Here is a 12,007-nt window from a genome sequence, read left to right on the forward strand (position 1 = left end):
CTCTAGAAAGGGAACAAGGTAACACAGAGTCAAAAAACAAGAGAGGAATCGAGGGAGGTAAAAATCTTCTCACCTCAGTCAGTACCAATGCTGAGGAGATGAGATAGTGAGCTGACAGTCCTCACTACCAAATCTTGCTGTTTCTCTTTGATAATTTTGTAATATTTTCTGCTGGCATACTTGGAAAGCATAAAAATACATGTTTGTTAGGACTCCCACAAACACTATATGGGAAACAGAGTTTTTTTTCCCTTATTTTTGTATGGATCCCTACCATAAAAATATGAGCAGAAAGAATAGTTAGGTGCTGTATTCAGGTACTCATATATAACAAATGCATCTTGATGGCATTACTTTCAGTGAAGTAGTCGTGATTTCCAAAAACAGTATTTAGTATTTTTCTTTGAGAAGACATATAAACATAATTCCTGAAAATGAATTGAAATGCCTTTCTGCAGTTGATTATATTATTAATAAATGAAACTTCACTGTAAATTGAAAAATGATCTTCCAGTTTCATATAAAACTCACAGACAGAATATATTATTGAAGAGAAAAGGAACTGTTGCTAAAAGGACAATCACTAACCTCCTCAGAGCAAACAGTTCTCTGAGCCAGACAAATAATAAGGAAGTAAGGTGAACAAATTTGTACTGCTGTAGTGTGTTAAAGACAAAATGAATATATTTAAGTACCTGAATAATCATAGAGCAAGACCAACAACCACTTCTTTTGCCCATTTGTACAAATTATGTGAATTTTTCTTCTGTTGTAGACTGATAGGTTATGCATCCAATTTGCAGAAACAACAACAAAAGATTTTTGCCTTTATAATATTAAAAAAAAAATTGAACAAAAGAAATCTCATCAGAGCTAGCACCTCATTAATTTCTCAAAGGGAAAAGCAAGGATTACGCCTAATAGGATAGACATTTCTATAGTACTATAGTTACTGGTCAGATTTTTAGGGCAGATTCATTAACTTCAAGTAATTTTTCTTAATTTGCAATCAAGGCCAATTCATTATACGAAATAAGTTTTAGCAAAATCAAGGCTGAGAAGATGTTTTATTTTTGTAAGAATGACTGACTGTAACTATGGCTTCTTTGGAAAATGATGTTTACGGCATTAGTGACGTTAATGGCTGAGGTTTGTTCATCTGTCTGCTAGTTCTTCCAGCAAAAATGTTTAAAGCCACTAACCTACTTTCTTTAAATTTGACAGGAAGAAATAGGCTCAAAAATGACCGCATTCCCCAATGCTGCATAAAATGTGCTGCCAGGCAGCAAGGACAGAACCCATCAGTGCAGGGAGGAAAAGGCACAAGTCAGTGGTCCATCCACACTGAATGCCATGACTGCACTGTTGCCACACCACCAACACAAGTCTGACCTGAGCCCAAAGGTGCTACCTCCTTCCTAATGGCAGCTAAGCCAGAGAGGTGAACACAGAGGTGAGCATGGTGAAGGCATGGAAAGTTGCAACTCTATTCAGCATTGGTGAGGCCACACCTGGAGTTCTGTGTCCAGTTCTGGCCCCCCCAGTACAATATGACCATACTGGAAAGAGTCAGTCCAATATAGGGCAACGAAGATGCTGAAGGGACTTGAGCACCTCCCCTATAAGGAAAGGCAGAGAGAGATGGGATTGTTCAGCCTGGAGAAGAGGAGGCTCAGGGGAGATCTTATCTACATCTATAAATACCTGAAGGGAGAGTGGCAGAGGATAGAGCCAGGCTCTTTTCAGTGGTGCCCAGTGCCCAGGTAACAGGCACAAACTGGAACACAAGTTCTGTCCTGAACACTGATGAAGCACTTGTGCAGATGACTGAGTGCAGGAACAGGCTGCCCAGAGAGGTTGTGGAGCATCTCCCTGGACATCTTCAAAAGCCATCTGGACATAGTCATGGGCAGAGTGTCCCTGCTTGAACAGGGGTTTGGACTGGATGGTCTCCAGAGGTTCTTTCCAGCCTAACCCATTCTGTGATTCTGTGATATTCCTTGTAAAGGATATTGGGGAGGAGTGGAGAGAAAGAAGATAACCAGTTTAACTGAAACTTGGGCAGAAACCACTAGGAAACTAAGCTTTGTAACTTTCCAGCTCACAAAACATCTTGTTAGTTTTCTTACTGAACCTCCAGATAAACAAATTTTCTCTTTCACAGACAACCTAAACAACCCAGCAAAAGGTTATATTTGTAGCTCACTAATGAGAGAGTCCTTAGTGCTCATTAAGTAGATGTGCTAAAAGCTACTTAAGCTTCTAACACTTGTGAATATAAACATTTAAATGACCATATCAAACCCTGCATTAGGGCACAGAAAATAGCAAACTGATAAACAAAGTGATTTGTTTTGCTTTCCTAGCTGGATTTGCATAAGTAGCTGTTCCAAATTCTGCTGTGTTCTGTCATTCTTGTTGCTTTTAGAGATTACGATTTTTTTTTCAGTATATGCATTTAGTATAATCTAATTTCATAGGATTTTTTCAAACAGAACTATTCATAAGTAGGAGTTGACAAATCAAGTTAACATTAAAACCACCTTGTACCCACCTTAATTAACTTAGATTTTAAAAGTATAGACATAGTTTCAGCCTGCAGGATGCAAAATTAATGGAAACGCACTAAGTATGGGGGAAGTACAGCACATTGGGGATCATTTTGACTCTTAGTGGAATACTAAGCAGATCAACAGATGTTACATGATATAGTAGATGCCTTTATGTCTGATCTATTCCATTTGTGCAACATTACAGTCTCATAGCAAATGCAGATTCAAAATTAGCAGAGCTCCAGCATCTTTTAAAACTACAAAAGTATTTTCCACTGGCTAAGGTGGAAATAGATTCACAGATTCTTAAGACAGAAGTTGTATCACAAAGTCAATTGTTTGAAGAAGGCAAAATTGAAGAGATGCTCTTTGTTTTTAAATTTGGATAAAATATTTCTTCTGAGTTAAAAAAAAAAAAAGCAAGCTAGTATATTGATTTAAAATTCTGCAGATGCATTATTGCATTCACGGACTTTCTACTACTGAGAAAAGACACGGGAACCTATGCCCCAGGCCATCTTCTTTGGCATCTCTTTGTTCTGGACTACTAATATAAGTCAGAGATCTTCTGCAGAGAACAGATCTTATGCAAAGAACAGAAACTACTGCATAACAGAGAAAGTAGTCTTGGGCTCAGATTTTTCTGGAACAGCTGCTGCTATCGCTTGGTTTTGTTCCGACCTATCATGAAAAAGGTACAGTAAGAGGGAAAGGTTTGAGAAGAATAAGATTATTATTATTTTCTTTTAATTATGTGTCCAGAATTTTTAATATAGAAAAGGATGGACTTTTTCATGTATCTTTCAGCCAGTACAGGTTTATTCAAGATTTATTCAGCAGAAAAATCCTCTCTCTCTTTTGGAGCCACCAGTTAGAAAAGTTTGGTAAACAAGCAGTTTCCTACTTGTGCTGGGAATGTCCAATGTTGCTCTTTTATAAGTAAATAAATAAATAAATCTCTTTTATTCCATTTAATTTCTGAAGTTCTTTCCTTTTTTGTCCTTGTTTTCTTAATTTTCCTTCTCCCATACCCTCTGGAGCAACAGTATCCATTTAATAGTCCTATGAAAACAGGGGTGGATGGGACCTTGAGGGGGATATCTAGAGCATCCACTTACTCCAGATTAGAACAAATGATGGCCCCTACAATATTCTCAGAATACATTTCACTGATACTTTCTTAAAGTCTTTTCTTAAAGACTTACAGTGACTGAGATTTTAATATTCCACAGGAGTTTCAGTCAGATGCTTTACTAACAGACCACTAGAAATGTGGTTTTGTTCTTTATACTACCTCTTCTTTACAGAAATTTCAGCTCATTACTTTTTGTCTTATCACCCATGAGTCATTCATTCCTTTTTCCCTTTGCAGCTAATCATGCTTTTCTCCTATTTGCCGTCTGCAAGATTAGAGAAGACATCACTGATGCACCTCTTGCATGTCTAAATCAGTTATGACATCCTATTTCAGCATGTTCCAGCTTTGAACAAACGTAACTATTTTTCCTATTTCCAGTTCACATTAATCAGATGTTGATGTACAATGGACTACAGTAAATAATCTCTGTAGATATGACTACAGAGTATATTTTTTCCCTAGCTGTTTTGGCTGCAGTCGCCGCAGTAATGCAGCAATATGAAATCAGACAAGCACAGCTCATTTTGTTATAAATCACACTAGTGCATCCTATTTTTTTGATTGGATAGGTGCACTGCATCAGAGACGGTCAAGTTTCCCTTTGAGGATTACAACAGAGGAGAGGTGGAAGAAGGAACTAAGTGATTCTTTGTTGAAGACAAAACCATGATTTTATAATACATTTACAAGGTTCTGGGCACCTTGCTCCTGACAAAATGCTGGGAGCTGAAGAAAATGCTGATAAAACAGGTATGAGAGAAACCAAGCTGTTTCTCTGATGCTCAGACCCACATCTAATGCACATTTTGGAATTCAGAAATGCTACAATAAATATCTGAAAAGCAGCAATATCTATAAAGTAAGAGCCACTTATTTACAGCATCATCATCAGCTTTGACACTTTGAAGTTTATAGATTTCAACAGACAAAGATGCTTTACAGGTATTAATTTGTGCAATCTCAACGTGGCAAATAACAGTTTTTGTTTGTTTGTTTTTGTTTTTTTTTTTTTTTTGTTCTACAGACAAGTAATAATGAAGTTAAACTTTAAATTTTTCAAAGTAGTCAATAATTTACTGTACTTGTCCAGGTATAGTCCCAAATCCTTAATTAGAAATAAAGCCAAAAGATGCTTTGAAATACCCAAATTCATGGGTTACTTTTGAAGAAAAAGAAAATGTTGCCCATACAAGTTACTTAATTAAAAAAAAAAAAAAAAAAAAAAAAGGCTTGGTAACAAGCTCCCCCCAACATTTCAATTCCCATGGAAATAAATGCTGAAAAGCAGGAACATATCTGTTTTTTCTTATATTATCTAAAGTACGTACCATATAATATTTAAATACTGGATAACAATCTTGGAATTCACCTTGGAATAAATATTACCACAGAAGAGTTTCAACCTATTCATCAATGACCTGGATGAAGGGACAGAGTGCACCCTCAGTAAGTTTGCAGACGATACAAAGTTTGGCGTATTGGCTGAGACACCAGAGGCCTGTGCGGCTATTCAGTGAGACCTGGACAGGCTGGAAAGTTGGGCAGAGAAGAACCTCATGAGGCTCAATGAGGGCAAGTGCAGGGTCCTGCACCTAGGGGAGAATAACCCTAAGCACCAGTACAGGCTGGGGGCTGACCTGCTGGAGAGCAGCTCTGCCAAGAGGGACCTGGGAGTCCTGGTGGGCAGCAGGCTGACCATGAGCCAGCAATGTGCCCTTGTGGTCAAGAAGGCCAATGGGATCCTAGCCTGCATCAGGAGAAGTGTGGACAGCAGGTCAAGAGAGGTGATTCTCCTTCTCTACTCAGCTCTGGTGAGGCCACACCTGGAATATTGTGTGCAGTTGTGGGCTTACCAGTACAAGAGGGATGTAGAACTTCTAGAGAAGGTCCAGCATAGAGCCATGAAGATGATTAAGGGATTGGAGCATGTCTTTTGAGGAGAGACCAAGCAAGCCAGGCCTGTTTAGCCTAGAGAAGGGGAGACTGATGAGAGGGGATCTTATCAATCTCTATAAATACATGAGGGGACAATGTAAAGAGGATGCGGCCAAACTCTTCTCAGTGGTCACTAGTGATATAGGACAAGGGGTAATGGGTATAAATTGAACCACATGCACTGACACTTGTCTTCTTTTAATGGGAAGAGTCCAGCAGGCTAGACTGAAATCTCTGCACATCCATTATTGCAGTTGTCACTTCTCAGAAGGATCCAGGTCTGTTCTTCAGAAGTGCAAGAAGCTGCATGGTCACTAAGATCTTTTTGCTTTTATTGCTATTCAAACATTTGCCATGCCCTATAATTCCACGGGGGCTATATAACACTGGAATTGTTTTTTTTATCCCAATACTGCTGCTGCCACATGTCACTGACTAACCCTCAATCTAAAAAGATTGAAGTAGGGAGTCAAAAGTTTTTCTTTCTTCATTGCCATTGAATAATTTTAGTCCATCATATCCTCTGTTTAGTTTCTTTCATGCTGGCAGGTTGACTCCTTCATTACCACTGCCTGGTGCTGCGCATGCTGTGAGCTGCACATTGAGACTTTAGATCATCCACATTGTGGCAGCATCCAGCTCTGCCTACCTCCTAATCTGTTTTATTACAATATTGTTCACAACAGCTTCATTCATAAGGGGAGTTTATTGTAGTTTTAAGTGTGTGTTTACCATTTTTAACTCCAACTGGATGACACAAGAACAAAGCAAATACGACAGTAGAAAATACTATAGAAGTTACTGTAATACACCTACCAAAAAGATGATGAAATATCTTTTCGATTGTCAGTAATGTTAATTTCCTCAGGTGAATTGATCTGCTTCACCTCCACAATCTTTTGCTATGAACAAAGGTGTTTTTCAGACCACTTCACAAGCCATTGACAAAACCAAATAGATTTGTCCAGTATAATAACAATTGCATTCTATTTGAAATAAAGGCTATTTATGAACTCCTGTGCCCATGAAAAGACTTTTCAGTATCAGTACTGCTATGAATGTTCAACAGGTCTCCAGCAGTGAGACAGTAGATGTTAGAATTTTATTACCCTTAACTTTGAGACTTAACTTTTTTCCTATCTAAACTAAATCCCAGTTCCTGCCATTTAAACTAATATATTGACAGAAGAAAAGTAAAAGGCAAAGAGTTTCAGAGTAAAGTAGGAGCAAATATATTTTATAATATAGGAAAAGAAAACATTTTTTTTCAGTACAAGAGATAATTAAGTCTTTTATGTATAGAAGTTACAGTTAAACTTCTGAATACAATGGTTTACAAGTCTTAGGTTTGAGTCCATAATTTGGAGACTTCTGTTTCTGCATTTCTTAGATCTATGTTATTGTAAAACAGTGATTCTCTAAAAAATAAATATATATCTTTATATATATAATATATATATTACTCGTAACATATTTATTGTATATTTTTAATATGCTTGTTTATATATATCAAGTATTCTGCAAAAATTTTCTCTCTGAATTTAATAAAAATCTAGTGAATGGAGTAGAGATACTTATTCACTTTCATTCACAGGACAGGTTATCAGTTCTTTGCAGATATAATGGAAAAAATTGCTGAACACTTTATTTTTTTCCTGCTTACACCTAAGGAGAAACATTACAATTAGAAAAGAAATCTTACATTCTGAACTTAAATTCTTATTTCTTAGATTTCTTGTTTCGCTTCTATCACCTCCAAATTTGTATTTCCAGAATGGTGCTAAATACCTTTCTTACAAACACAAGCGGCTGGTCCTCGTTAAGTGGAAAAAAAAAAATTCCACTGATGAAAAATGAATAGTTCAGATGTTATGTATTTAGACACTGGTCTAAATAAAATGTTTAATCTAAAGAATTATATCTGAGTTTTTGCACTGAGAGTGTTAGAAAGTTATGTTTCCCATTTTCTTGATTCTGTATTATTAATAGAGTAATTTCATAGTCTTTTAGTGGATAATCTACACTAATTTAATTGGAATTTGACTGATATCTGTCTCAGATCATACATGAAAACTGCTTGATATTGCTGTCTCCTCTCTCCCCTGGTAAACACCAGAAGTGAGGGGCTAGCATGTGGGTAAGCATATCCTGAACTCATCCCAAATCCATAGAAAGACAATTTAGAAAGACAACTGTAAAGAGAGTTTTTGGGGCTAAGGCCTTATGAAAGTAATTAGACCTGTGTTGGTATTGCACTCTTAGACCAGCTTGAGGTTTTAATAGTTGTTTACTCTGCAAAATGAAAAATTCCACGTGTTTCCAATCCTGTTATTATTAGGACTTTATGACCTTAGTCAATAGCATAATCCCTTTGCACCAGGTTCTCCGAAACAGAGGGCTGAATTTACAAATTAATCTGGTGGTGAATATTGTTGCTCTTGCACATATATGCTGGCATATCTAGCTCCTAGCTAACTGGTTGTAGACATTTCCACCAAGCTGTAAAATGCAACTAGTAACTAGTTTTACTTACTTTTACTAAGTAAAACCTAGTAACAATTAATGTTGATGAAGGCCTCTTCCCATAATTTAGAAATGTACTTAAAATATTATGAACATTTGATTAGCTTTGCTGATGTTTAAAACAGCAAAAGCAAATGACGTTATTTTACAAATGCTATAAAAAAAAAAAAAGGAAAAAGCAACTCATTTTATACGTGCTGCTGCTGCCTTCTAATTGCTGTCACATAATCCCTTGGCTCCTGAGCTTGAAATGTCAGCTGCAGTTTACATGCAGCAACCTTGATACGTGCACCATCCTGGTCAGACACCTCATCATCTCCACTTCTCTGCCTTGCAATCTAGGTCATGTGTTTGCTTTCTTATTCAGTAATAAGATCTATAAATCAATGAAGTCAACAGTTGCCTGTTGCTAAGCAAAAAATAAATAAATAAAAAATCTAGGGAATTTTTCTTGTGTTTATGAAGTCAGAAAAGGATCCTCATATATGGCAAACATAAAACCGCACAGAATACCAAAACTGATAGTATAAATAAACTGAAAGGTTTATACTACATTCCCTAGTTTTATTTTGGAGATATGACACAATAAATTACTAACCTTTTTTAAAAAAAATAACATAGTGTATGGCAGGCAACATACTTTTTCAGAGAACTGATAATTATATATATATATTATTTTTTTTAATGAAGGGATAAAATTGGCTAGGAAAACTTGGATGAATCCTTGGTTCCTATGCTTGAACGAAGACCTAAGAAGTATAATGAAAAGGTAATATATCACTATTGGGATTTTATGCTGAAATATAATCTCTCACTGTTAAGATTTTTCATTGTTTGGAAAATGAACATTTTAAAAAACATTGTGATACGTATTTGATGCATTTGACAGTCTTGGAAGTAATCCACCTTGAAGCATTATGCTAAATTTAAAGTTGCACTTGCAAAATGGTTTATAAAATGGTAATTATCCTTCCTATCAAGCCTGACCTATGTTGTGCATAAAGCCATTTATTCGCAACAGCCTAGTCTGGGACTTTGTTAATTGGCTGCAATTAGAAGCATTTCTCTGCAGATGTTTCTTCTAATAGATTCTATATGACCTCAACTCTTCTTTCAAGAACGCTGAGCAAGTCTGCATCCATTTTCAATTTTTAAACAGAAGCCAACAGCCATAGACTTAAAGAAGCTCTGAAACTTGCTTGCCTTCCAGATAAAACTAATCTTCCAGTATGTGGTCACTGCAGCACTACATCATCCTGATTCCTCTCAGGCTTCAGTCACTCCCATGCTGCTTGAACAGAAACAGAGATAAACTGTAATATGTAGGGAATGTAGACTTCATTTTCTCTCACACACACACAAAAAAAATATATATATATATAACTAAATCTTCAACAGGTGAACTAGTATAGCTTCACTGCCTGCCTTGGAGCTAGATAATGTATATCAGCTGCAAATCTAGGACTTTCTAAAGTACCTTATATAAGAATTGGTAAAAATGAAAGGAATACATTTGTAAAACAGGGAGAGAAAAAAAAAAAAAAAAAGGTGATTCTACACTGCTGGTCTGGTACTTTTCCATTCATTTAAGAATAATTCTACTATGCTCAGAGGCATCTTATTGCTTTTCAATAGATACAACTTCATTCATTGTCTTTGAGTAATTTCAGTGTTCAGCTAGGAAAAACGAACTCTGTTTGCTCCTCAAGTGAGAAGTGGAGAGATCAGAATTTCCTATGCACTATGAACCTTAGAAGTAAGTGGATGCTTTGTTTATAATATAAGTTTTGCTTCCTGGTCAGTGGCTATATGAATGATGAGAAGGACTGAAAGTGGTTTGGAGAAAAAGATACATCTTTGCCTAATTTTGGCAAAATAATCATGTGGAAACTATGTGGAAATCCTGAAGGAGAAAACGCTCTTAAAGGAGTCCTCATGAATGCACTTGATACAAATGGTGAAGTGACTAGAGCCTGCATTAACCTCTCCTGGAGTGTTTGCAGAAGGGTACAGTATTGTGTTAATGTATCCTCCCCAGTACCAGAGCAGCATTTGCCCTGGGAACACTTGGCAGCGCCTGTGAACTCAGCATGCAATCATGAAAATGAAGCAGTTTATGCCTGGTCCTGAGCAGAACAATTCCACACTTGTACCAGGCAGTAAGACACAGACTTTAACTTTGACAACATAAAGAAGAGGTCTAATTTACAGTAAAAATAATTTTGAAAGACCTCATTCAAACCCACATATATATTCTGATTAAATTTTCCAAAATCATGTGTAAGCTTATTTCTTTTCCTTTGGGGAAGAATTGTGTCTGTTGTTTACAGGTTCCTTTTTTAGCCCTCCCTTTGGCTATTAAGTCTTTTGTTAATATACTGCAAGGAGAGTGATTTATATGGCTAAAGCTGAAGAATACAGTCTTTAAATTTTTTTTTGTGTGTTACTCTGTCTGAAGTGATTTCCTAGATACTGTGGTGAAATACACACACACAAAACCAAAACAGCGCAGCATGGCTTTTTTTTTACTGATACTCTTCCACTGCTAAAGAAAGAAGAAAATTATTCCCTCCAGTGTCACTGCTTTAACGTAAAGTTGTGAATTGTTATTCATTGAGATATATTGCCATGTGACATTTCTGAAAGCACCTCAGTAAAGGTTGTAGAGTTATTTATGAAATCTATAGTCAAATTAGACAACCTATTCAAATCCATCTGTCATAATGTTTGTATTTTCCACTGAAAGATAAAGAAAATAAAAATATAAAGGAAATAAAAAAAAAAGGCACCCAGAACAACTGACTAATTAAATACATATATATATATATCCACATCATGCCTTGCCAGCAAAGATTCCTCTCTGATTTCAGGAATTCAAAACCAAAAGGCAAGGTTAAGGACAGAGATTCAGGCTGTATGTCCAGTCTAAAATTAGTTTTCATGTTACAGTCTAGATATTTGATTAGTCTGCATGGTTATAATTTATTTCTGGGCCTTGCTGTCTGTTAAATGTTCCAATCATTTTGGGCGAACCTTCTGAATTTTTCCTCTTTTGCACAATCCAACTTCAATAAATATCAGTGCCTGGCTTAAGAAAACTGCTCTGCACGCTAGCTAACTCATGACGTTGCTCTACTTGTTTTGAAGAATGCCACCGACAAGTGCTTACAGAACCTTATTTTTAAAAACCACTGAGCAGCCTCAGCCACCGTGGAGACCCATGAGCACTTAACTCTTCCAAAACACAAGCCGAGAAGACTGATTCAAACCTGTACCTCCGTATAATGTTTGACTACGTCAGGGCAGTAAAGAGTTCTTTCACAAAGCAGTATATATTGCATGTTCATATAATTTCTATCACTGTAAGCTTTTTGTCTTATTTGCCTTCATTTATCCCTACAGTATTTTTACAGTATCCCTACACTTTATTTAATTTCTGATTCCTACACCATTAAAAAGATCCATTAAGAACATTCAATATGGTTTTATATTCAGAAGTGCCACCACAAACATTAAGATGATCCTTACACTTCTTTCTCAAGAGTGTATAATTGGCATTTAATTTCTGTTTCAAATAAACAAACAAAAAAGCTAGCAGAACTTTTATACTCCACATTTTAAAAGCTATCTTCTTTAATTTCTTTAATTTATCCATGTCACATATTTTCTCCAGTTTCAAAAAAATACCAGTTACCATAGAATCACAGACTCACAGCATCATAGAAAGGTTTGGTTTGGAAGGGACATTAAAGGTCATCTAATTCTGCCCCCCTGTCATAGGCAGGGATACATTCTACTCACCCAGGTTACTCATACTTCTATTTGTCCATGTTTCTAGTAAATTTATAGAATCTGACCA

The 12,007-nt window shown here is 36.3% G+C and overlaps 1 protein-coding gene across 1 annotated transcript in view; it reads right to left on the reverse strand.

Annotated features, from left to right (window-relative positions):
* Positions 1–12,007, reverse strand: part of SV2C (synaptic vesicle glycoprotein 2C) — an 82,133-nt gene that overhangs the window by 37,524 nt on the left and 32,602 nt on the right. The gene's annotated exons all lie outside the window — the stretch shown is intronic.

This window comes from Cygnus atratus, chromosome Z, assembly GCF_013377495.2.
Source record: "Cygnus atratus isolate AKBS03 ecotype Queensland, Australia chromosome Z, CAtr_DNAZoo_HiC_assembly, whole genome shotgun sequence".
Lineage (NCBI taxonomy): Eukaryota > Metazoa > Chordata > Aves > Anseriformes > Anatidae > Cygnus > Cygnus atratus.